The sequence below is a fragment of the Dendrobates tinctorius genome, unplaced genomic scaffold (genome assembly GCF_039654945.1).
Source record: "Dendrobates tinctorius isolate UK_male_01 unplaced genomic scaffold, ASM3965494v1 ptg000251l, whole genome shotgun sequence".
NCBI classification, from domain to species: domain Eukaryota; kingdom Metazoa; phylum Chordata; class Amphibia; order Anura; family Dendrobatidae; genus Dendrobates; species Dendrobates tinctorius.
The window spans coordinates 273136-294801 of NW_027361918.1; positions in this window are offsets into that span (position 1 = coordinate 273136).

A 21666-nucleotide genomic window follows, 5' to 3' on the forward strand; every position below is an offset into this window, starting at 1 on the left:
AAAAAATTTTTTTTCAATTATAATTATTAGATCTATATATATTTTGCTGAGTGTAGACCTCCGCATAGCCACAATTCACTATAATATCACACATCATCCCATCAGCCACAGATACCGGCCTATTACCCCAAATATCCCACATCGCCCCATCAGAGAGAGACACCGCCCTACTACAACCCTTCAATATACCACATCGTCCCATCAGACAGAGATACCGGCATACTACCCCTAATATCACACAATGTCCAGTCAGCCCGAGCCAGCGGACAACTAACAATAATATCCCATATCGTGACGTCAGCCAGACCCACCGCAATAATCCATCCTCGATTTACCTCCGCAAATTCCTGCTGCTTAAAATAAACTGCAGCTGGTCTGCATAGGGAACCTTCTTTCTGGGAGGTGAGCTACCACTTGTGGGCTTCAGTGACTTGACCAGCCTGTCCTTGATGGAGCGCCAGCGCTTTTTGACATCATCCACTGCAATGAAAGCAAATCAAAAAAGTCATGATTAAAAAAAAATACAGTAGAAAAATGTAAAATATTAAACAGAATAATTACTTACAAATCAGTTTTTGCCCCCTTTCGACAGCTGCGGCCACTGCGGATAGATTTCGGTCACAATTGCTGGCCACGCATCCCTTTTATTGTACGAACCCTTCTATTCGTCACTGGCGCGGTCCCATACTTCAGGATGTTTCTCTATCTAGAATGTGAATAATCCATGTTAATAAATGTTTTTTAAAAAAATGGCCAGAAAAAAGTAATGTGTGTATATATATATATATATATATATATATATATATATATATATATCCACACTGAAACACAGCCACCAAACCAATGTAGAAATGTGGGAATCCAGGTCGGCCTGTAATCAGACACCCACAGGCAACCCTACACACCTATTTCAACACCATCTCCGTCACTACTTGACCACTCTTTCACTATTTGAACGCACAATTAGCTGGTATTGAGATCAGGCACCATGTTGCAGTTGTAGAGCCTTTGACGTCACTATACCTGATGCATGTGTAGGGTCGTGGGCCGGGCTGGGGGGTGGTCCCTCTGTATACCGCGCAGTGACGTACAGACAAAAGATGGAGGCAGATGGCAGGTGCAACAGGTCCAAGTTTATTTTCCGCCGTCCGACTGAGAGCACTCACGATACACCGCAATTCTCTTCACGGCCCTCCGTGTCCAGGCCCCGTTACACACTCACACACCGTACTTTTCCACCAGGGACGTAATTACACGTACCGTCCCTTTTTCACTTAGTGACGATCCTGTCAGCGCCGTCACTGTGGCCGCCTTTGGCACGTTCACCATCAGCACTTTTACTGGTCAGTTATCGTCTTCAATACGATACGCTTTTCTCCGGGGCCTCGTCTGTACTGCGGTACTCCCTGTCATGACCACCCCGCTGACTTCCTCTCTCCTCAGTCCCCTGGTTTCCACACAGCACACAAACTGTCACAGACTCCTTGTCTCTTGAGCACCTCCCAGGGACTGGAACTTTCTGGAACCCTCCTGTCAAATTTATAACTTTTCCGGTTCCCTGTAACTCCGCCCCCCATGACCAACGGTTTCTAAAGCCCTAAGTTGCTGTTAAGTCCTGAACTTACACTCCTCCCTGCCATCTAGTGGTCAACCCAAGGTACTGCACGTCATCTACACATTCCTAGCTGTTTCCCCACTGTCATAACTGCTATCTGCCTAAACTGTGCAAACCCTCCTTTCTTTTACAAATAAGTCCGTCCGTCAGGTCACCTTCCCTACACATATCCCTAGGCTAAAGCCTAACCCTCGACATCTCCCTATGCCTAACCCAATGCCAAACCCAAACCCTCTGACTGATCCCTGGCCTAACAATATACCTACCACAATGCCCATGCATAACCCTAGGCCTAAGGATAAACCGTGGCCTAACGCTTACACTATACCTAACCCTAGGCCTAAGCATAACCCTCAACATTATAATAGGACTAACCCTAGCGCTACCACTAGACGTAACCATAGGCACATGTCTAAGGCTACTTTCACACTAGCGCCTTTTAGCGCTGCGGTTCGTGCGCAATAGAATTGCATGCAAAAAACGCATCATGTGTTTTGTATGCGTTGGATTTTTTTAAACGCATGCGTTTCAACCATTTTCGAGCCAATGTAACTATCAAAACGCATGCGATTTTAAATGCAGATGTGCGCATGTCCATAGGCCTGCATTCCCACAGACTGTTTTCTGCGCATTCCGTGTGCATGCGTTTTTTGTGAGACAGGTCACACGGACAAAAAATTCAACAGGTTGCATCCGACACACCTAGGCGCACACTACAAAATAAACGCATGCGCACAAAAACGCATACGAACGCGTGCATACGCTAGACCATGCGCCCCATTTTAAAGATAGGGCCGCAGGACGCATGCGCATTGACGCGCACGAAGCGCAGCGCTAGAAAACGCTAGTGTGAAAACAGCTTAACCCTAGGCCTGACCCTAACCTTTGTGAAAAAAAACAATACAGGACATGGAATGATAAAACATAAAGTTTACATAAAGTAAACCATGTTATATCAAAACTGTTTTTACATTTTATGAGTTTATTTAATGTATTTTTTGGGTATGTATATTTTTTAAATTTAGGGGGTCAATTTAAGTATATAATCTTGAAAAAAAATGGCGTGGGCTTCTGCGCAATTTTAGCCACCAGAAAGGGAAAGCAGGTGAGTGAGGGCAGAGTTTAATAGCCTAAAGACGGACCATTGTTTTTTCCCCCCCCGGCTAAAAAAATCTGCCCCCAGACACCCCATAAAAGGCACATCTGTTAGGCTGGTTTCACATTTGCGTTTCCAGCAGCAGCGTTGGCCTGCGCACGGCCGCCGCTAAGCCCCGCCCCTGCCACGCCTCCTCCGGTAGCTCCGCCTAGGGGTGCATGACGCTGCATGCGACCTGCGCCCCCTATCTTTAGCATTGGGGACGCAGGCTGTGCGTGTGCCGATGCATGCGCCCTTTTGACGGTGTGCCGAGCGCACCAAAATGCAAACACGGTGCGTTTGGCGAAGGTCGGCACACCGTCAAAAGGGCGCATGCACTGGCAAATGCATATCTGCGCACGGCCTGCATCCCCAATGCTAAAGATAGGGGACGCAGGTCGCATGCAGCGTCATGCGCCCCTAGGCGGAGCTACCGTAGGAGGGGCTGCAGGGGGAGGGGCTTAGCGGCGGCCACGCGCAGTCCGACGCTGCTGCTGGAAACGCAAATGTGAAACCAGCCTAAGATGCGCCTTTTATGGCACTTACCCTCTCTCATCCCACACCGTCGTGCAGTGGCATATGGGGTAATAAGGGGTTAATGTCACGTTGCTATTGGAATGTGACATTAAGCTGGGTTAATAACAGATATAATATCAGACGCCTATCCATTATTAGTCATATATTTTTAAAGGGTTAAGAAAAAGAAGACACATGATATTAAATTTTTTTTTTAATTGAAATAGACACAAAGTTTTTGACAAAATTTTATTAAACAGCCAATCCAAAGCATGACCTGTCAAAAAAAAAAAAATGTAACCAGGGCAGAATGAGTTAACTGCACTCTGCACAGCCTCCCTGGCTGACCAGAGATCAACACAGGAGCGTGAGAAATTTTCCCACGCTCCTAACTTCACCTCAGGTCAGCCCGGGAGTCAGCGCATGCGCAGACCGCACAGCCCGAGTTCACCCGAACTCGGTATACAATGAACCGGGGCGCTTCACGGCCCCGTTCATTGTAGCGGCGTCGGTGGTTTAGAGCGGCCACAGGTTATGTGGCTGCTCTAAACTGGATCTTCGTGGGACAATCGTTTTTATGGGATACTGTGGAGGGTAGGTATTTTTGTGGTTTGTTTTTTAATATTTTTATTTAGGTGGAACATGGTCTTCGGGGAATTAGCAGATTAGGTGAGTAGGGGATTTTTATTGTCTTTTTTTTTTTAGGTGCCGCCGTTGGGGAGAGGTATTTATAATTTTTTTCCACAAGTAACCACTGGCCACCAATGAAAAAAAATTTGGGGGATTAATACAAAAAAAAAAGTTATGGATATGAAGACAAAAGCATATGTGGAAGAAAAATGCATATGTGGAAATTTTTTTTTTTCAAAAATGTGTTTTTAGGGAAAAAAGGGGCCTAAATAAATATATTGGTGGGAATTGGTGGGGGGGGGGGGTCAAAAAAAAAAAAGTTTTTCACAGCAGGAACAGCTTGATGGGAAATACTGCTCCCATCGCGCTGAGCCTGCTGGCACTATTGTATGGCAACAGTCATAGCCTGATGGGACTAGTAGTCCTATCGGCCTATGCCAGACAGCAGCAGACACAGACGCCCCATACACGCCATATACACCGCACACAAACGGACACACACACACAGGCACACTTACCACACTGATCATCAAGGGGACATCCAGTTTCTTCCGGTTATACCACTCCAAGTCTGCAGCGCCAGCCATGATCCAGGAAGACGGAAAGGATTTTGGGATTTTCGTCTTCCTGGATTATGGGATGGTCCTTGCATGGCATGATGGGGCATGATGGGATGGGCCATGATGTCACTTCCTGTCCGCTGTGGTTTTTACTGCTTGAAATCCGCGAAAATTATTATAAATTGTGGATTTCAAGCGATACTATATAACCCTATGTGGGCGGAATCGCCGCGATTCCGCAAAATTAATGAGCATGCTGCGTTTTTTTCCGCAAAGCGATTCAGCCGCGGAAGAAACCGCAGCATTAGCACAGCATTGCGGAATCCCATAGGATTGTATGGGATGCTTGTTTTCGCCGCAAAATCGCACGTTAAACGCCATGGAAACGCGAAAAAGCCGCTACGTGTGAACATAGCCTTAGGCTATGTGCACACATTGCGGAATTGCCACGGACATTTCAGCGGGAATTCTGGAATTCCATTCCGCAGGAAAACTGCAAGAAAACCGCAATTTAATTCCCGCCTATTTCCCACGGAAAAACTAGAGATTTGCAAGTGTAATTAGCTTGCAGATTGCTAGCGGTTTCCATGCGATCTGAACATCGCTTGGAGAACTGATTGACAGGTTGGTCACACTCGTCAAACATAGTGTTTGACGAGTGTGACCAACTTTTTACTATTGAGGCCGCCTATGCGGCATCAGTAGTAAAAAGATCTAATGTTAAAAATAATAAAAAAATAAAAAATGGTGCTTTTCTCACCTTCCGACGTCCCACGCAGCGTTACCGATCATCGCAATGCTCCCGGCAGGTCCCGTTCCCAGTGATGCATTGCGCCAATGACCTTTGATGACGTCACGGAGTCGCGAGACCGTGACATCATCAAAGGTCATTATGGCAATGCATCACTGGGAACGGGACCTGCCAGGAGCATCGCGGAGGCCTGGTGAAGCTGCGCGGGTCATCGGAAGGTGAGAATATGATGATTTTTTTATTTTAATTCTATTTTTTACACGGATATGGTTCCCAGAGCCCGGAGGAGAATCTCCTCTCCTCCGGACCCTGGGTACCATCCGCAAATGTTCTGCTTACTTCTCGCATGGTGGGCACAGCCACATGTGGAAAGTAAGCAGGACAATGCATTCCTATGTGTGCGGAATCGCCGCGATTCCGCACAAAGAATGAGCATGCTGCGCATTTTTCCGCAATACCCCCCATAAAATGCTGCGCAAGAGTTAATAGTAGCCCAAGAAGATGCTCCATACATAAATATCCCCCATAAAATGCTGCACAAGGGTTAATGGTGGCCCAAGAAAATGCTCCATACATAAATACCCCCATAAAATGCTGCACAAGGGTTAATGGTGACACAAGATGCTCCATACATAAATACCCCCCATAAAATGCTGCACAAGGGTTAATGGTGGCCCAAGAAGATGCTTCATAGATAAATACCCCCCATATGCTGCGGCTGGAATTAAACAAAAAGACATACTCACCTCTCCGTCGCTGGGGGCCAGGTGCCGGTGTCCTGAGCAGGCGGAGACACCAGCACGCTATGTGCCCCCGACACTGACGATATTCACCTGTCCCCGTTCCAGCGCAGCTCTGTCTCCCGAGCCCTCTGCAGTGACGTTCAGCAGAGGGCGCGCACTGACTATGTCATCGCGCCCTCTGACCTGAACGTCACAGTCAGAGGATGCGGAGGACAGAGTGGCGGTGGAACAGGGACAGGTGAATATTGTTGTGCTCCCCCCGTCATACTCACCTCCTCCTGGCTTACGTCCCTGCAGCCCCCCTGCTCCTTCCATGGTCTCGGCGCTGCAGCTCTTCCTGTGTTCAGCTGTCACGTGGTACTGCTCATTAAAGTCATGAATATGCTCATATTCAAGACTTTAATGAGTGGTACCACGTGACCGCTGAACGCAAGAACAGCTGGGTCACCGAGACCATGGAAGGAGCAGGGGGGCTGCAGAGACGAGTCTGGAGGGGGTGAGTATGATCTCTGACAACTGCGCTCCCCCTCGCCCGCTGACCCCAGTACATGACTTGAGTATAAGCCGAGAGGGGGACTTTCAGCCCAAAAAAATGGACTGAAAATCTCGGCTTATACTCGAGTAATATATGGTACTTATACATGGTTATTAGATCGCCCTTCAGGCGTCTTTTTTCTAGACTAAATAATCCTAATTTTGCTAATCTCTCTGGGTATTGTAGTTCCCCCACCCCCTTTATTAATTTTGTTGTCCTCCTTTGTACTCGCGCTAGTTCCATTATATGGCCGCTTTCACATATCAGTTTTTTGGCGTCAGTCACAATCCGACGGATCGACAGATCGGTTGCAGATTGTGAAAAACTGATCTGACAGATCCATTTTATCACTGGATCCGCTAGCCGGATCCATAAAAAATCCGTTGCATCCGTTTTTTGATGGATCCGTTTTTAAAAACGCCCACAGACAGACAGATCTATAGATATGGAATAGATTGAATACATAGATATGTCCATAGATATCCTTGGATATACAGTATCTATGGATAGATATAGATCTACTATATAATCGTCTAATTCTGTCTGTAACGGAAATCCCACGTCGCTGATTGGTCCGCAGCGATGATGTCACCAGCCTGGGAGGAGACAGCGGTCTGCAGCAAGATCTTCCAGGGCAGTGTGCCTGGTGAAAAAAAGTCCAAAATAGATTGCAGACCCCTCAGGCCATGAGAGGCATCCCCAAGGAAGGTGACAGAGGAAGATCCAAGATAATTTGAGCACTGACCCGGATACCGCTAGTAGCGCTGACGTCAGTGAAGGTGGAGGAAGATGGCGCCCACTGCAGTCCTCCACAGGAACTTCACCAACGATGTGCCCTGCCTTAACTTGATCAGAGGAAGGCGAAACCCCCCCGGTCGGCATGGGGCCAGCCTAAGGCAGGACGTAGATGCTGTTCAGAAGGAAATCTCCACACCGCCCGAACACCGGGTAGCGGTGACGTCACCACAGAGGAGGAAGATGGCACGTGTAGCAGGCAGAGACGGAACCTTCACCAGGTCATATAGCCCCCCGGTCTGCAAGGGGCAATCCCAAAATCGATCCCAGAAGCCTTTCAAAAGCAATTTTCTACACCGCCCGAACACCGGGTAGCGGTGACGTCACCAATAGGAAAAAAGATGGCGCCCACAGCGCTCAATGACAGGACCTTTATCAGTGATGTGCCCAGTGATAGCATAGACAAAAAAGGGCAAAAACCCCTTGGTTGGCACGGGGCAACCCTAAAGAAGGTGTATGTAGACGTCCTGAAGCAAAATTACTTAGATGAAAAAGCGCTCTTTGTAGGTAGGAGCTGCGTTACCATGACGACCAGTGTCCCATGCCGTTATACCCTCAGGTGAGAGGAGAGTTTCTCACAAATGACCTAAAAACTGAGAAATGTCAATAAAAAGAGGTTTTAATACCTCAGAAAATAGTTTCTCCAGGGACAGGCAATAGATCATTACAGCTGACCAGCGTAACCATAGCAACCGCTCAGGTGCCATTGGAAACAGATAAGCCGGAAAATGTCGCCAAAAACAAGAATTGTAGAAAAAATGTAAAAAGTCAGCGTAAATATCTACTATATAATCATCTAATTCTGTCTGTAACGGAAATCCTGCGTCTTAAATCTTCATAGATAAACCACATACATATTCTAGTATACCCGATGCGTTAGTATCCGGCCACCTTCTAGTAGATAAATAATAGCAAGGCCGATGTTTATTAATGAACAATATTTTTTATTTAAAAAAAAAAATTAGAAAAAAATGCTGTGGGCTCCCGCCCAATTTTCTGCGCCAGAGGGGGAAAGCCGACGGCCAGGGGCAAATATTTGTAGCCTGGGAAGGGGGTAATACCCATGGCCCCTTCCCAGGCTATGAATATCAGCCCGCAGCTGTCTGCATAACCTTTACTGGCTATTAAAATAGGGGGAGTCCCCAAAAAAATGACATGGGGTCCCCCTATATTTTATAGCCAGAAAGGCTACACAGATAGCTGTGGGCTGATATTCATACCCTAGAAAGGGGCCATGGATATTGCCCCCCTGGCTACAATACCAGCCTGCAGCCACCCCAGAAATGGCGCATCTCTAAGATGCGACAATTCTGGCACTTAGCCCCTCTCTTCCCACTGCTGTGTAGCGGTGGCATATGTGGTAATAAGGGGTTATTGTCACCTTGCTATTGTAAGGTGACATTAAGCCCGGTTAATAATGGAGAGGCGTCAACAAGATGCCTATCCATTATCAATCTTATATTAATAAAGGGATAAAAAAACACACATATAAGAATAAAGTATTTTATAGAAAAAAAACAACACATTTTTTCAAAATTTTTATTTTATGCCTATCCAGTTGAAGCCCTGGATCACCTGCAAAAAAACCCAAAACACAACAATATACTCCCTGTCCGACATAATCCCATTAATAACGATTGTCCCACGACCTCCCCTATAGAGCAGTCACATCCAGCAGTGTGTCATTGGAGATAAGCCTCTTGCTTTACAGCACTACAGCGTGAGAAAATTCTTACACTGTAGTGCAGCAATGTGACAGGGGGACTTAAGTGACCTGTCAGCGGCGGAGTGATACAATGAGGATGATTATCTCCGTCATTGCATCACTGAAGCCCCTGGAGAGCGGTCGCATCAGCTGATGTGACAGTTTTTCACGGGAGATCGTCGTGGGTCAATCGTATTAATTGGATTACGTCAGACAGGAAGTATTGTGCTTGTTTATTATTTTCATTTTTTTTCAGGTGATCGATGGCTTCAGAAATTAGCAGAATATGGTGGGTATGAACTATATATGTAAATACCAGGAGAAACATAAGAGCATGCAGTCAATTTTATATAAAAATATCCAAATTTTATTAAATACCAATAATACAAAAAGAGTAACAAGAGAGTGCTCATAAATAGATGTGGACAATATATCCCATGGAACAACCCCTCAACCTCCCCTAGATGGAGAAAACCCGGCAAGAACACAGATAGGGGAATATAACACATGTAATATCTCATATCATGGTGCCATATTAGCGTCCAAAGGCCAAGTCACTGCAAATCAGTGGCCAGATAAAATACAGGTGCTGCTTGCGTTAGGGGCATAGCGTAAGTACTCCATAAAAATGAATAGCCCCAGAACTGCAGATACCCGTGAGGTAGCTTACCAGGGAGGGGAGGAGAAGGAGAGCCCGGCAGTGAAGCCCCCGACGCGTGTTTCGCTACGTCCCCCGCTGCTTTATCAAGGAGGAGATAGCTGTAGGTATCCAAGTAGGGCCTTAAAATAGCCCTTGAACCTGGTCATGTGGCCGGTATCCACCAATGGTGTTGGCGCCTGGGGCGCATGCGCCATGGCATCTGCAGGTCCTTCACTGCAGCCTGGCATCATACACAGTGTGCACATGCCGGGAAAACCCGGGGCAGAGCACACTGTGCATATAGATGCCGTCCGCAGCGCGGAGCCACAGACAGCATGGCGATGCGCATGGCCATGGGAGAGAAGTGGATCGTAAGAATAACTACATATGGCCCGGAATCAAAGATCTATAAAGGGCCAGAACAGCATATAAATTAACCCTATGTCCCCACGCTAAACTATGCACAGGCATAGGGATAAGCAGCCTAAATAAGCATATAATAGTACAATAGGTATACACTAAGGCAATACATTCATCAAGTAAGCATATAATCATTTCCATAAGACATCTTGTTAGAAGTGCGCCTCTAATAAAGAAGCCTATATCCACATGTACAAATAATGCATAGATAAAGCATAAAAACAATTGGCCAGGTATATAATGGGTTCCGTGAAGATGCTTGATTGTAGCAGGTGATATATCAGATCCACAATACAGGGCTAGTCCAAAACCAGACAAGGACTCACTGGATAATAAGTAAAGAAATAGAAATAAATAAAGAAACAATGAATAAAATATAAAAACAAAAAGAATTAAAAACATCCACTGCTGAGCAGCATGGGAGATAAGAGGTCATGCGGACACAGTAAAACGGAAAAAGCAGGAAAACGTCAGTGTATAATATACATCCCTTCATGTCAAAGCCAAACATAAAGGGAAAGGAAGCATTGCAGTAACCCAGAGGAAAAACAGGGTCTAATATCAACTTGTATAGGGATTTATAAAAATGGGGTGAAGCTTAGGAATTCATTGAGTCCTCTCGGGCTCATGGTGTCCAATTGGACAATCCATTTCACCTCCATTTGCCCGAGAACTTTTTTATAGTCACCCCCCCTTATACCCATATGCAGTGCATCGATACCCCTAATTTTTAGCAATACTGCATCGCAATTGTGATGTGCCCGGAAGTGTCGGGGAATGGTTTTAAGCTCTGTTGGATCAGATGTGGTCCTGGCTGCACCAATGTCCCGCACATGTTCACGTACTCGCACCCTCAGCTCCCTGGTGGTGAGGCCAGTGTAAAGGAGGAGACAGCGGTCTGCAGTAAGATCTTCCAGGGCAGTGTGCCTGGTGAAAAAAAGTCCAAAAAAGATTGCAGACCCCTCAGGCCATGAGAGGCATCCCCAAGGAAGGTGACAGAGGAAGATCCAAGATAATTTGAGCACCGACCCGGATACCGCTAGTAGCGCTGACGTCAGTGAAGGTGGAGGAAGATGGCGCCCGCTGCAGTCCTCCACAGGAACTTCACCAACAATGTGCCCTGCCTTAACTTGATCAGAGGAACGCGAAACCCCCCCGGTCGGCATGGGGCCAGCCTAAGGCAGGACGTAGATGCTGTTCAGAAGGAAATCTCCACACCGCCCGAACACCGGGTAGCGGTGACGTCACCACAGAGGAGGAAGATGGCACGTGTAGCAGGCAGAGACGGAACCTTCACCAGGTCATATAGCCCCCCGGTCTGCAAGGGGCAATCCCAAAATCGATCCCAGAAGCCTTTCAAAAGCAATTTTCTACACCGCCCGAACACCAGGTAGCGGTGACGTCACCAATAGGAAAAAAGATGGCGCCCACAGCGCTCAATGACAGGACCTTTATCAGTGATGTGCCCAGTGATAGCATAGACAAAAAAGGGCAAAAACCCCTTGGTTGGCACGGGGCAACCCTAAAGAAGGTGTATGTAGACGTCCTGAAGCAAAATTACTTAGATGAAAAAGCGCTCTTTGTAGGTAGGAGCTGCGTTACCATGACGACCAATGTCCCATGCCGTTATACCCTCAGGTGAGAGGAGAGTTTCTCACAAATGACCTAAAAACTGAGAAATGTCAATAAAAAGAGGTTTTAATACCTCAGAAAATAGTTTCTCCAGGGACAGGCAATAGATCATTACAGCTGACCAGCGTAACCATAGCAACCGCTCAGGTGCCATTGGAAACAGATAAGCCGGAAAATGTCGCCAAAAACAAGAATTGTAGAAAAAATGTAAAAAGTCAGCGTAAATATCTACTATATAATCATCTAATTCTGTCTGTAACGGAAATCCTGCGTCTTAAATCTTCATAGATAAACCACATACATATTCTAGTATACCCGATGCGTTAGTATCCGACCACCTTCTAGTAGATAAATAATAGCAAGGCCGATGTTTATTAATGAACAATATTTTTTATTTAAAAAAAAAAATCAGAAAAAAATGCTGTGTGCTCCCGCCCAATTTTCTGCGCCAGAGGGGGAAAGCCGACGGCCAGGGGCAAATATTTGTAGCCTGGGAAGGGGGTAATACCCATGGCCCCTTCCCAGGCTATGAATATCAGCCCGCAGCTGTCTGCATAACCTTTACTGGCTATTAAAATAGGGGGAGTCCCCAAAAAAATGTCGTGGGGTCCCAAAAAAACCCAACAACAATATACTCCCTGTCTGACATAATCCCATTAATAACGATTGTCCCACAACCTCCCCTATAGAGCTGTCATATCCAGCAGTGTGCCATTGGAGATAAGCCTCTTGCTTTACGGCACTACAGCGTGAGAAAATTCTCACACTGTAGTGCAGCAATGTGACAGGGGGACTTAAGTGACCTGTCAGCGGCGGAGTGATACAATGAGGATTATCGCCGTCATTGCATCACTGGAGCCCCTGGAGAGCGGTCGCATCAGCTGATGTGACAGTTTTCCACGGGGGATCGTCGTGGGTCAATCGTATTAATTGGATTACGTCGGACAGGGAGTATTGTGTTTATTATTTTCATTTTTTTTCAGGTGATCGATGGCTTCAGAAATTAGCAGAATATGGTGAGTATGAACTATATATGTGTGTATGTTTTTTTTTTTCACATTCATCACATTAGCCGGATGATGGGACTACTACTGTTCCATCATTGGCTAATGTGTCACTCACTGTCACTGTAGCAGGCATATCCCGATGGGATGATGCCTGCATACACACACAAACACGCAGAGCCCTGCACAGACCGACAGCCCCGCGCACAGCCCCGCATAGCCCTGCCACACACGCATACACACAGCCCGCACACACCATACAGGCACACAGTGTCAGCGCATACCCAGTTAAAAAAAAGGAATCCGTCGCCGGATTCCATCATTTGTTAGACAGCGAAGGATCCATCGTCCACCGGCTTCTATTCTAGCAAAAATCAAACAGCGGTGCCCAAAACTGTACACAGTACTCCATGTGCGGTCTAATCAGGGATTTGTAGAGGCAGTATAATGTTCTCATCATGTGTATCCAGACCTCTTTTAATGCACCCCATGATCCTGTTTGCCTTGGCAGCTGCTGCCTGGCATTGGCTGCTCCAGGTATGTTCATCAAACTGCTGTTGTAGTGACCAGTATGTGGTAGTGACCAATACGTTATGCTCAGCATGTGCTTCTGGACACATACACCAGTACGTTAGGCGTGCTCTCATCACTTCAGAAATGCTGAACATGTGGATGCGATACGTAGTTTAGGTACTGTGGAGAAACGTGGTCAGTGGGTGCTCTCGTCCGCTGGCCCAACTGTCTTTAGCGAGACTGCATGGACCAGGGCTCATACAACTGAACGCCCGCTCAATCTCCTTGTGGGCAGAACACTACACAGACAACACAGGGTTAGGGTAAAACAGTGTGGCCAAGCTTTATTGAACCATAACACCCACTAGCAAACAGAACAATTCCAGCAATTTCCCCAAGATGGTGCACATTACAAGGTCTCACCCCTCTGCTGACTCACCGGGAGGCTAGTGGATGCTATATCAGAGCTCCCAAAGTCGCTATTCCACCTGTGAAAACACACAGAGAGGAGGTCGCGACAAGCGTAGGGAGATAACCGAGAGCAGTCCTGTGTTATTTCATCCGGGTCTGACATACCCTCAGCTGGGATCCTGAAGAGTTTCTTGTCCTTTAGGTGTTTAGCAAAATGTCCAGCTAGTAGCTCTATGTGAAGAGATGAGACCCCGTCACTGGAAACTGCATCACTGCAAGCACTGCAGGCAGCACGTGCACACTCTTTTGCATCCCTTTATCCTGAGTTATAACTTTTTTATTTTTCCGCTGATGGAGCTGTATGGTGGCTTGTTTTTTGAAAGACAAGATGACGTTTTCAGTGCTACCATGTTCATTTATATTAGGCTTTTTGATCACGTTTTATTCCACAGTTTGGTGATGATAAAGCATTGTTTATTGCCTTTTATTATGGTGTTCAGTGAAGGGGTTAACTAGAGGGATAGTATTATTGGTAGGGTCATTAAGGACACGGCGATGCCAAATATAGTAACATAGTTATTAAGGTTGAAGGAAGACTTTAAGTCCATCTAGTTCACCCCATATCCTATCCTAACCTGCCCTAACATGTTAATATGTGTACTTTTACTGTTTATATTTTTTCATACAAATGTTTTTGATTTTTTTTATTATTTTTGATATTTTAAAAAATATTTTTGCAATTATTTTAATTTTTTTTTTACTTTGTCCCACTTTGGGACTATAATTTTTTTGCAGCCTGAACGCGTCTATAGCATGCAGATGCAGCAGCAGCCCCATGACGTAGAAACTGTCAGTCCTACACTGTGCATGATCAGCAAGTTTCCTAGCAATGAGCATGGCAATGATCGGTAACCCCGCGTCACGCCGTGGGGTCTTCGATCCAAAAGCAGAGAGGCTGTCATCCCTCTGCCGACTCCAGGAATGCTGCGATCGCATTTAATTGCAGCATTTAGGGGGTTAAAGTGGCAGGATTGGTGTGCGACCATTCCTGGTACTTAGTGCCAGGTGTCAGCTGTCAGAATCAGCTGACACCCGATGGTCATCTCCAACGCACCACCCGTGCGCACGGGCAATCACCATGCAGTAATAATATGTCCCTGGTCAGATAGGCCCAGGGACGTATTATTACAACAAATGTCAGAAGGGGGATAAGGAATGAGATAAAAGGGTACAGTAGTCCAAAAAGGTCCTAGCTATTGTTTTAAGCCTAGAAATAATCCCAGTGAGCCCAGGTATCATCAAATCTGTCCACCTTCGTTTTCATTAAAGCTGTCGGATTCCATTGTGTGAATATCAGCCATTCTATTTAATAAGTTCTGGTAAGTGGGAGGAGTGGGCTGTTTCCATTGGAAAGTGATCAAACACCTGGCTGCAGTTAACATATGCAATAATAATTCATACAAGTACTTCCCCAACCCTCTAGGAGAAACATTTAGCAAATAGGGTGCAGGATCCATGAAAAGTACCTTTTGTATTAAAACTTTCACTAATTCTCAAAATCCGACCACCCGTGGGCAAGACCAGAAGATGTGATATTGAGAGCCAGTTGCTGAGCCACATCGCCAGCAAATATTCAGATACTAGGGGGTTCAGTGTATGGAAGAGCTCTGGCATGTGGTACCAAAACATCAAAATCTTACACTGATCCCCTTTATATAACGTGCAAATGGAGGATTGGGACGCCTTGCCCCAAATACACCGCCATCATTGTGAGGACAGCTCCATCCCCAAGGAGAGACTCCCATTTAATCATATAGGGGTGTTTATTCGGATGATCCTCCTGAGGAGAGTTTATAATCTTATAAATATCATATATCAGCCCCTTCATAACTTCTCAAACTCGGTAGGGAGACATTCATTGAGCCAAATAGTGAACACGCTAGGGGTTAATCTGCATAACTTAGAATTCTCAATTGGATACAGAGAATGTAGATTTAATAAGGCCCTGATATACTATTTATCTAGTGAGTTTATTGGGAGCCTGGGAGGCATCAATGCCTCAGTGACTTGGCATTTGTCCCTCTTTCTTTTCTATATTTTTTTTATTGCTGATGTTCTCAAGTCTTCCAAGGCCTTCACAGAACAGCTGTAGTTATGCTGAAAAGAAAATCACACACAGGTGGACACAATATACTAATTATGTGACTCCTGGAGGCAATTGGTCACATAGGATTATATTTAGGGGTTGTGAGGCAGCAACCGGTGTTATTTGCAAGAGTCACTATGTGGGATAGCTACTTGCCCAGGGCAGATTTAAGATAATCTGCCATGGGCTTTTATTTTTGAAATGGGCTACAGGATGTTAGTGGGGTGGTCCATTTCCTCCCCTGACCATAGGTTTTCCATGTGGCCTATGGCCACAGGTTTATTGTTAAAAGCTCCTGCAGCCAGGGGTGGGGGGTTTTCAGTTTGGAGTTTTGCAACTTGTGGAGCAGTCGGCTCTGCTGAAGCTCAGCCTGTGTGAGTTAACACAGCCAGGAGAGTGAACTCCTGGCACCCTGCTGCGTGAGACAGTGGTGCCGTTATCCTTGGCAACCGGACTTCCACGGACTGTTTTGTTTCCCGGTGGCGATCTGAAGGATACCTTAAGCTGTACACTGTGTGAGTGTGAACATTAAACACATTTGCTGTGAACTTTTCCTGTGGTCACAGTCTGTCACACTAAACCAAACCCGCTGCAATACAGTTGGTGTAGAATGCGGGCAGTAGAATTGAGGCATACCATAACGCCAGCTGCTTGTCTGTCATTAGGCCTGCCACACTGTAACCCAGGTCTGTGGACAAAATGGAGGAAATCCTGAGGCAGCTGGTCCTCATGCAGCAAAAACAGCAACAGACCAATAACCTGTTGCTGCAGCAAATTGCAGCCCTGCGTAAGGCACCTCCAGCACCGATCCCAGAATGTCGCAAGGCCCGAGACAAGTTCCGCTCCCCTTTGCGGAAACAGACTGGAAGACGAAGTGGAAACTTTCCTCATCTAAAAGTGGACAGCAGAGCGGGAGAACCTGCCAACGTCCCAGTGAGCCGAAGTGGTGGCTCAGGCCCTGAGGGGTGATGCGCTAAAGGCCTACTTTGACCTCATTTGGGAGGACGCCCAGGACTACGCCAAGCTAAAAGGTGAGATCCTTGCCCAACTGGGGGTTAATACCTACGTGAGAGCCCAACGAGTGTTTTCATGGACTTTTGTGGAAGCCTAGCCCACCCAGTCTCAGGTTTGACTTGCTGCAGCTTGTGAAAAGGTGACTCCAATCTAAGACTGACTCCGGCCCAGATGGTGGAGAGTCTGGTGGTCGACCGGCTGGTGAGAGATCTGCCAGCAGCCATACAGCGTTGGGTGGGGCAAGTGGACCTGGGCTCTCTGTGTGAAGATCTGGAGTTGTGGGTGTTAGTAATTACCTAGGCAGGTTAACGATGCAACAAGTTTTAATTGTATCCATACAAGCATTTCAGTAAGTCCAGATAGATGACCCCAATGTAATGCCCCCAGTCCACGGAATCAGCAACAAGTCAGTAAAAATAGTCGATGGGTTAATTCCTAGGGGAATATAGATCTCACGACCGAAGCCCGAGAAAACTTAGTTCCAAGTTTGATAGTCCATTCATGGGTTCCAGGAGCGGCCTTAACTCTGCTCCTTTCGCTTCAGCTCCCCAGACACAACTGCACTCCCCCATCAAGTATCTCAACTCTACTCCCAACCCCCTAACCAATGTACATTGAATTCACAGCCAGTGAAGTCTCCGGCCAGTCTGGAGTGGTGTGAACCCAAGTGGCCCCCCCTGCCGAGAGAAAGGCACATATTCCCCCACCAGATAAATTGAGGTAACTAGTCATCTGTGCTGGGAAAGTATTTCAGTTCCTCACACTCTGGACCAGGTGGTGGGATTGATTGAGCGGTACACAACCACTCAGGATTTTATATGGGACACGGCTCCATTACAGCTGTCACGTTGGTCCCACCAACCCAGGAGCCTGGGAAAAAATCTACGTCCCCCTGCTGGGACTAATCAGGGCCGAACCCGTACCAAGGGGGTATCCCGAATGGAGAGTGACAGCAGACCTGTGTCCCTTAAGTCGGCACCAAGGTCCAGTCGCACCGCAGCTATCAAGTACTAGCGGTGCCAAGGCCCTGGACATGTAGCTGCCAACTGCCTCCTGACCACTGAACCTATGGACTGCGGGTATACTCGCCGTGTGTCTATGTATGCCCAGCCAGTCTGCACCACCACTACAAGCACGGCCAGTACCGAACCCCAAATATGCAAGGTACTCGTTAACGGGTACCAGACGGATGCTCTCTTGTACTCGGGGAATTTAGTAACTCTGGTTCATGGGTCCCTTGTTACTGGGGACAACCCCAATGGACGGAAGGTGGGAGTGATATGCATACATGGGGAACTCCGAGAGTACCCGACCGGAGGTTACGTTTTTCACCCCGGGTGGATAAAACGTGGTGGGAGTGGTAAATACTTTTCCCATATCTTAATGTATTGGGAAGAAACTTACCCCTGTTCTGGTCCCTGTGGGAGACCAGAGGTAAACCTCCCAAGGTAAATGATTTTCCGGGCGCGGAACCCGAAGATCCCAAGTCAGGGATACCTGTCGTAGGGGTTGCCAAATTAGGGACAGACTGTTACCCCAATAGGTTTCCCCTAGAGGTGTTGGCAGCAGAGGTCTGAGCTTGAAATGTCCCCTGGTAAGTTCGGGACAGCTCAGTTCCAGTATCCCACCCTTGCTCAGGCACGTGAAAAGGTGATAGAGGTTAATGGAGTGGGTCACGAACCGGGTGCAGAAACGCTTTTTCCCCGCATGGCTGTCAATCATGACTTATTGTATAGGGTTGACAAAATTCGAGATGAAGTGGTCAAACAAATGATAGAGCCTCAATCCTACCATCGCGCGGTGCTCGAAATGGCTCACACCCACATGCTGGTAGGGCACTTAGGGGCCAAAAAGACACAGGAATGCTTACTGCAACTTTTTTTTGGCCTGGGGTCTATACGCAGGTCCAAAGGTACTGTGACTTGTGTCCGGAGTGTCAACTGACCTCACCCTCTGCGAACTACCGGCGTTCCTTGGTACCTCTGCCCATCATAGAGGTACCTTTTGAGCGCATTGCAATGGATCTAGTGGGGCCGATAGTGAAATCTGCTGGGGCCACCAACACTCATTGGTGGTCGTTGATTACGCCACCCGGATGCCATTCCTCTTTGGCACACCTCAGCCAAACGTATCTCTCGGGAGTTGTTTGCCATGTTCTGTCGCCTTGGGCTGCCGAAGGAGATCCTCACTGATCAGGGGACTCCTTTTATGTCCAAGGTGACAAAGGAACTTTGCAAGCTTCTAAAAATAAAACAGCTGCGCACATCGGTGTATCACCCCCAGACCAATTGGCTAGTCGAGCTCAACAAAACCCTCAAATCCATGTTGAAGAAAGTAGTCTCCAAGGATGGAAGGGATTGGGATATGTTGTTGCCCTACTTGATGTTCGCCATTCGGGAAACCTATAATGCTTGCGCCCTGACTGGGTGGCGCGAGCGAGGATTTTGTCCCCACTGTGCCACAAACCAGACAACCCCGGCGGGGCATGACTAACAGCTACCTTGGTGTTCACTAGAGACTCTGATTGTAAGGTTAGACTTGTGTAGCAGGTAGCTGCCAGGAACCACTCCTGGGCGGTGTCTGGCTGTAGCAGCTGATCCCACTAGGGGATAGAACACTAATTACAGGTGCGGTCAAGTACAGACGGGCATGACTGGTACTCTGGCAGGCACAGCTAGCAGGCAGGCACGGCTTGCACTCTGGCAGGCAGGCACTGTGGCAGGCAGGAGGGCACAGCTAGCACGGGTAGGATAAGAAAAAGGTAGGAACCAGTTCAAACTTGAGGAACCGGAGCCATAGGACACAGGACGGGAGCAGAGCATAACCACAAGGTGTGGAGAAGGAACGGAGCTGAACCGCAAGTCGTGGATAAGGAATGGAGCAGAACTGAAATGTGCGGAATGGGACTGGAGCAGAACCGCAATGTGCAGAAGGAGGCAGAGCAGAGCTGCAGGTTGCGGAGCAAATAGCAGAGCAGAGCCACAGAGTGCAGAGCAAAGGTGCAGAGTGAAGAGCAGAGACACAATGTGTGGAGCAAAGAGCAGAGCTGCATGGTATGGAGCAAAGAGCAGAGCCGCAGGGTGTGGAGCAAAAAGCTGTAAGGTGCAGAGCAAAGAGCCGCAGGGTGCGGAGCAAAGAGGAGAGCAGTAGAAATGAACTTAGCACAGACAAGAATGGACACAGGATTCAGGCCTGAGTAAGCAGCCCTCAGGGAGGCAGAACACAAGACACAATGAGCACAAAAACGAGTCTGAGTATGCAGGCCCCAGATAGGCGGAAAACAGGACATGACGTGGCAACTCAGCAGCGAGGTACAGACTCGACAGTCTTTTGCTCAGGCATCTCCCTATGGGTGGAGATGCCTTAAGTACCCGATGCCTCATAGTAATAGGCTGGGGCCAAATTAGGTGCGTGCACACTGCCTTTATAAAATTCAGTAAGTGCCGGGGCCACTCCCCTAAGCATACAGCCAGGAAGTATGCAGCAAAAAAAAGGACATGAGGCACACAGCATGGAGCAGGCAGAGGACAGAACTCACAGCATGGCCCGGAGTGGTAAGATGGGTGATGGGAAGCCATGCAGTGATGCCGGCAGGGATGTTACAGTACCACAGGCTTCTACGGGATTTTTACCCTTTGAGCTACTGTATGGCAGGCATCCTAAGGGTCTGCTCGACATAGCCAAAGAGATGTGGGAGCAGTAGCCTACACCCCATAAGTGTCATTGAACACGTGGCCAACATGCAGAGCCAAATTGCAGTGATCATGGCTGTAGTAAAGGAGCATTTGGTGAATGCTCAGGCAGCGCCGAGCCGCAGGTATAACAAAAAGGCACATTCAACGAGGGAGATCGGGTGTTGGTTTTGGTGCCCACCACTGAAAGCAAGCTTATGGCCAAGTGGCAAGGGCCGTATGAAGTTCAGGAAAAAGTGGGTGAAGTAAACTACCGAGTTTAGCAGCCCAGGTAATGGAAACCAGAAGTTATATCACGTTAATCTTTTGAAAGCGTGGAAGGACCGGAGTGTATGCTTACGGAGGTGACTCCCAACATATCTGGGGACCCTCCGATATTGTCATGGACAAGGCCAAGGGAGAAGTAAAGATAGGAGACACCCTCTTGAAACAGCAGCGGCGAGAAGTGCAGAAATTGGTACAAGGGAATACTGATGTATTCTCAGGTTTACTCAGTTGTACCTCTGTTATCCAGCATGATATTGTCAACGAGCCTCACCTAAGGGTACAAATGAAACTGTACTGTGTGCCCGAGGCCCAGAGACAAGCTATCGCGAGTGAGGTGAAACAAATGCTTCAGCTGGGAGTAGTTGAGGAATCCCGGAGTGACTGGGCTAGCCCGATTGTGCTAATCACGAAGCCGGACGGGTCATTACAGTTCTCTATTGATTTCCGTAAGTTAAATGAAGCATCACAGTTCGACCTTTACCCAATGCCCAGGTTGGATGAAATGATCAAGCGCATGGGTCAGGCCCAGTACTTTTCCACACTCGATCTGACCAAGGCTTATTGGCAGGTGCCTCTTACAGAGTTGGTAAAGGAAAAGACAGCCTTCATAACACCAGAGGGTATTTACCACTATGTAGTCTTGCCCTTTGGACTACATGGGGCCCCTGCCACGTTCCAGAGGTTGATGGATATAGTGCTGTAACCCCATCGGAAGCATGCATCAGTGTACTTAGTTGACATCATCATCTTTAGTACTGAATGACATATCCACTTGTCCCAGGTACAAGTGGTGGTAGATTCGCTCATAGCCACGGGCTTGACAGCGAAACCCATGAAATGTGCAATAGGGTTACGTGATCGGCCGTAGGGTTATCAAACCTAAAATAAATAAAATCGAGTCCACACAAGGGACAGCGTTCCTCAGAATCACTGGGTATTACC